The sequence below is a fragment of the Podarcis gaigeae genome (genome assembly GCF_964106915.1).
Source record: "Podarcis gaigeae genome assembly, chromosome: 6".
Taxonomy (NCBI): domain Eukaryota; kingdom Metazoa; phylum Chordata; class Lepidosauria; order Squamata; family Lacertidae; genus Podarcis; species Podarcis gaigeae.
In genome coordinates this window covers 40,797,893-40,803,892 of record NC_139682.1, presented here as the reverse complement: position 1 = coordinate 40,803,892, position 6,000 = coordinate 40,797,893, and the positions used below count along the sequence as shown (strand labels likewise).

Genomic DNA, 6,000 nt, shown 5'->3' with positions numbered 1-6,000 from the left:
GGTCAAAATTGTGCATGAGGAATGCAATACAATACAACCTTTTCTCTACTGAAAGATGACATAGGATAAAATATATAGCATGTAGAGGTGTGGAAATCACAATTGCTGTCACACTGTGTCTGCTAAGCTGCCAGTGTGAGACTCAAAATGCCAAGCATGCAAATCTAAATGAATCTTCTCTGAACTTCCCTTGTCTTTCATTGCACCTTCACCCACTACTTGACCGGTCGTAGCTCCACCCCTTATCACTCCTTGTTTTCCCCTCCACTTGCCATACCAGTCACAGGGACGTAAGAACCCGCCTTCCACTGAGACGGGCCACAGGTCCACGAAGCTCAGCATTATCTATTCTGAGTGGCAGAGGCTCTCTAGGGTCTGGGACAGGGTTTCCTAGTCCCATGCAGAGATGCCAGGGAACTGCATGCTGTGGCCCTTCTCCTAGAATCACTCCTTGAATGGTTTCAAGACACATGATGCAGCAGGACTGGGAAGGCACTTGGGAACCCTTCCTTCCATGGAAGGAAAGTGAGGTATATATGTAATAAATAATAAGCCTCTGGGTATGGACTCAGATGAGAAGCTGAGGTGGCAAAACCCCAAAGTGCAGGTCATTCCGAGGATTGCAGTGGCCTACTAGTACCAGTGGTGGAATTGCTGTACTGTAATGGTAAGTCACAGGTGGCGCTGTGGTCTAAACCACAGAGCCTAGGGCTTGCTGATCAGAAGGTTGGCGGTTTGAATCCCTGTGACAGGGTGAGCTCCCGAGCAGTCCCTGCTCCTGCCAACCTCGCAGTTCAAAAGAACGTCAGAGTGCAAGTAGATAAATCCCTTTACCTTTACCTTACCTTACCTTTACCTTTACCTAATGGTAAGTCAGGAAGTCATCAGTTTGTTTATTTATTCTGTTCCTGTCTCCAAGGAGCTCAAGGTGGTGCATGGTTCTCCCCATTTCATTCTCACAGCAGGGACACCGACTCCTGGGGACCAAGCCCTTTCAAGCACCCCCAGTATTTGGGGGGGCAGACCACAATGTCCAAAGAAATCAGTGGGTAGAGAAGGTCAAGTGCAGAGCTAAGCACAGAGCTGAGCACAGCATGGCTTCAGTGGCAGGCTCCTCCTGCTGCTGCCATGTAGGGGAAGGAGGGTAAAAGCAGACCCTTGCTGGTGGTGGTGGCGGTAGCATCAGCAGCAGAAGGAGCTGCTGGTCATTGAAGCTGCACGGCTGCTGCTGCTGAGTTCATCTCCACCCTCAACTCCTCCTGATGTTGCCCCCCACAATTGCCCTCTCAAGCTGGCACCTCTGCCTCTTGTAACCCTGTGAGGTAGGGTAGGCTGGGAGAGAGTGACTGTCCCAAGGCACCTGGTGAGCTTTGTGGCTGAGATGGGGAGTCTAGACTTTGGTCCCCCAGGTCCCAGTCCAAGTACTCTGATGCTGGTTCTCGGCATTTGGCACAGACATGTCAGTGCATAAATGGTAGTCACCGTGTAGATTTCACCACCTTGTCCATTGTTCTGAATGTTGTTCTGGGTTGAGCCATAATCTGAATTGTTTACATGCATAATAAATATTGACCAAAAGCAACTAAACTTTTAGTTGGGATGGCAACTTTTGGTTCTGTGAACTGGCTTTGAACTACATATTTTGGCAGTTGTGGACTTTTGTGATACTCCTTGAACCATCTTGCTTTTGCAGTGACCGCATGCCCTCGTTTGCAGGGTCACTTGCCAGGTGAAGGACTATATTATTTTTACTGACTGGCTGTGTGACGCTAATTCATATGTCATGGCTTCTGAGAGGCATTCCTTCCATGTGTGTCAGCTTGAGCTGGCTGCCTGTGCTAGATCAAACAACTTTGTGCTCTGCACAGCCGTGCAGAACTTGACCTGAGTGCTAACTTGGCTGAGCTCCAGTCTCCCACTGGCTGAGTCGGGTGGTGGAATGGGTAATGATGGGCAGTGAAGCAGAACTAGTGCAGAGCAAGGTCCTGCCTCTGTGTAGGGGGAAAAAGAGAAAATAACTCAAATCCTGTGGGAAATGCACACACTAAGCCCCAGGGCCAGAGTAAAGGATCTGCCCTCCTTAATTTCTCAGTCATGTGCTCAGGGAGGAGGCCTGGGGACAGGCTGGGTGGGGTGGAAATCACCTCAGGGCAGCTTTTGCAGGGTGAATTTCACACTGCCTGTTAGGATAATGCTGAGGAATTTGGTACAGCTGTGTTTCCTTCTTGATGCAGAGAAAAAAGCCTGCTTGCCAAGCCTCTTGTCAGTCTACCGTCATTCACGAGCATTTAAAGCAAGGTAATTGTGGGTGTTTGCTAATGCTAGAGCATCATCTTTCTAAACATGTTGTTATGCATAATAATAGAGTTATCCTACTGTGTGTTCACATCCAACCTTGGCACTTGACACAGAATGCCACACTGAAATGTTAGGTGTCTGTGTGTTGAGGAGTGCTGAAGTGCAGGTGTTGCCTGCAAAGCAAGCAGAGCTGTGTGCAAGACTGTTATGGCTGATACTGATTGGGGATATTGACATTTCAGGACCAGATGAATACAGGATTGAATTTCTGTCTCTAATTGATGATCCTCGGTATTGTAAGACTGAACAGGAAGAAACTGGTGTGGTTCAGTAGTAATAGTTAAAACTCCATTTCTATCATAGACAGCTTCAGTCCGTTATTTGTGAAATATGAACAATCCTACTTCACAATGAAAGCAATCAAGTTTGCAAATTAATGCCTCAGAAGCAGCCCAGTTTGGTATTCAGGATTCATCCAAAACATATGAGCATGCTCATAGTAACCAGAAGCCCACAGCCCAGGTATGAAGGCAATACCCTTCCATGTTGCTTGACTTATGCATGCCCCACCCCCCACCATCTGAGGCTGCAATATATATTACCAGCTTAAAACTAAACTAGGTCATTCTTTTTCTCAATTTGGATTAAAGCTGTTGGACAGGGAACGGTGGGTGGGAATGCATCAAGACCAGAACCATCAGGCAAGGTGAGGTGGCACGATTCACAGGGGCAGCAGATCTGGCCTACAAGGAATGCATCGCCCACTGTTGCTGTGGTGGCAGCAATGGTTGCAGCACTCTCCTTGGAGACCTGATCTGCCACCTTCTTGGCAGCCCCCGCTATGCCCTCTCTAAGAGTGGCCTCTAGGCAAACAGCAGCTTCTGCTGGTCTCCTCCCACCCTTGTTTCCAAGGTAGATCTTTATTTCTCCCCTTCTTCCTGAGGTAGATCTTCACTTACCCATTCTTCCCTGGTGGAATGAGGTGCCATTTTGTGGTTCGCCTCAGGTGCCAAAATGTGTTGGGCCAGCCCTGCTCAAACTCTGCATTTTCTAAGAAATGGCAGGTTAGATATGGATTTTAGCTAGCTTCATGTGCACGAAACTTTCCAATTCAGCAGTGGGAGCACGCTGGATGCAGAGTAAACAGAGGTGTGTACACAGCCTGTTTCAGATGCCTCTGAAACTAGAGGTTCCGTTTAGCTATGCGGCTAATAGCAATTGAATGACCTTTGCTCCATGAATTTCTCCAACCCATTTTTTAAGCCATCTGGATTAGTAACCACTGCACCTTGTGGCAGTTGTATGAAAAAGTGCTTTATTCTGTTAAAGTTGCATAATAAGTAGTTTAACTGGCAATGAGGCATCAATTACTTGAAGAAAGGACCTGTTGCCTGTTAGTAGTTGTGAAAGGCAAAATTTCCTTTGTGAGTTTAGGGGTGTGTGCATTGTAGGAGCTGATCCTGGGCTTCTGGCTTTAAAAGAAACCAAAGAGGGAAATCTCTTCCACCTTTAACACAGTTTACATTTATTTAAACCTGGGATTGTTAAAAGCTAGCACTATTCATTACATTTCAGATGGCTTAACAAGAACACCATAAAAAAAAACAAGTAGAAATTTGCTTTCACTTAATAGCATCCATGATAGCAGTGGTGCCAAGAAGCTCATTTTGGTCCTCCAGGTGCATTATATGCATACAATTTCTAACTACGTAAGCAAGCCAGCAACTGATTGCCACAGTGGCTTGATGCTATTTGTGATGCTCCATTCAGATTGCAAAAGAACTTTTCCTTTCATTCTGCTTCCTTGCTGGTATGTGAGGGATGCTTTTTCCAATCAGCAGCTACAAGAATGATACATTTTAGAACGTAATTTTCCAAGCAGCCTCTTAGTTCCCAGTTCTATAATTTAGCAGCTTGAATTACTAGGACCTTTGTCATTCCCTTCTAATAATTTGCCCATGTGTGGAGATGGAGGTGTGCTATAAAGTAATAGCACAGTATAGATATCACGTTTTTGAAGTGCCATTGTGTTTTCTGTTATATCCTTCCTTCAAATCTTCTGTTCCTCCTCACCTTATCCTCATTTTGTGACATGATTGTCTTGACAGAGGCAGGTGAAGGGGAGAGGAAAAAAGTATTTGCTAAGCAACCCTAATATCTGATCCTAAACTTGCCCCTTGGACATGGCACTCACATTCACAGGCTCAACAAAGGCAACTGTCCCACTCTGGTCTCATCCTGACTGAGCAAGGGTTGCACAGTGTAAACTGTGAAGCCCAAAGCAAATGTTCTGAACTCAGGGCACAGCAAGTAAAGGGCTGGCCATGTAATGTCCCCAGAACATCAGTAAATTAGGCTGTATGTTTGTGTCATTGATAGATAATCTTTTAAGCTTTTGGGATACATGTATATAAGCCCATGTGTTCTCTTGCCATGGTGAGGCAATGCATTAGCTCTGGATACTGCATTTGACCACATTAGCCTGGAATGCCATCATCATTTGTGCATGTATCCCATTGTGGGACTGGCCAGGGAACAAATTGCACCTTGGCCCAGCCCTTAGTTCTGCCTTGTACAGCATACTTGAGTAATAAGAACTGTCCTCTCTGCTTGGTTCACTGGAAGTTCTGGCTAGTATTTCAAAGCTCATCCTGTCTTGCAGGATGGGAATAGTCTTTGGAAGAAAGTTCTGTGTTTAATGGGAATCTGTTGTCTGTGTGCACGTTAAGACTGAGGAAAGCAACTGTCCACTGAAGAGGAGTCATCCGTAAATGCATTTCCCCCCATCTTTTGCAAGATTTTGTTTCAACCTCTTTTAAACAGTGCCTGCTATATTAACTATGTTGTCCTAGTTGGCAGAGGCAAAGTGTGTTCGGTACAGGGCTCAGCCTCCACTGCAGCTCAGAGACAGGCTGTTCTGGTTCATCAGAGGGCTGTCAAGTCATTAGAATAAAAGCATTTATGGATTGGAAATGGTATTTTCCCACCACAAACTCCTCCCAGTGCTTCCATAAACCACACAGCGGCTAGCAAGGCTTTTTTGGATCTACATGGTTGCTTAAGACTGCGAAGGCTGGTGAGTTACAAGGCAAAATTGCAAGGTAGAATGACTGAATTGAATATGCATGATATGAGGAAGGAAGATATTGAAATAAGAAAAATAAAAGTGGTAAGCTGGGGTTGACGGAGCCATGTTTTGTGTGCATGTGTGCACATCTGCATAGCCTGGGAAAGTGCTGTGCAGACTTTAGCTCAGTGCAAAAACTGCTGAGGATTTACTGAACTGTGTGCAAGTTTACCTTGGGAGAAAGGCAGAGAACAGCGGAGAGGGTAGTAAATCATATGTATGGCAGAAGGACATGCTAGATATCAAAGCAAAGACTAAAGGTAGCAAAGGGCTTGTGGATTATGATTGAAAATGGATTTGGGAATTGGCTGGGCTATTCTAGGACTGGGATGTTGATAGTGGCACGTGGCTGGCATTGGGAGAGTCCTTCAAATAGCCTTAGGACAAGAACTGAAGGGCCAGCTCCGATCTGCCTGACTGCTATGCCTCAACATATGTGCATGTTTAGCTAGCTAGCTATTTGCTAAATCTGCCACTGGAGAGCATTGATTTTTCTGCTAGTTTAGGCTGCAGTCCAAACCTCCTCTTCCCAACAGCAATGACTTTACAGAGAGGTGGGGCCCCATTCACAGAGA

At 45.8% G+C, this 6,000-nt stretch overlaps 1 protein-coding gene across 3 annotated transcripts in view; it reads left to right on the top strand.

Moving 5' to 3' along the window:
* The window catches only part of CDK18 (cyclin dependent kinase 18), a 90,471-nt gene that overhangs the window by 43,635 nt on the left and 40,836 nt on the right, over window positions 1–6,000 (top strand). Inside the window, exon 1 of one of the 3 annotated variants that reach the window (XM_083745583.1) lies at window positions 5,311–5,374. The exons of the other annotated variants lie outside the window; for them this stretch is intronic. The gene's annotated coding sequence lies outside the window, so the exon portion shown is untranslated. Of the gene's footprint in view, window positions 1–5,310; window positions 5,375–6,000 lie in introns of those variants that run through there. 3 annotated transcript variants of the gene reach the window in all.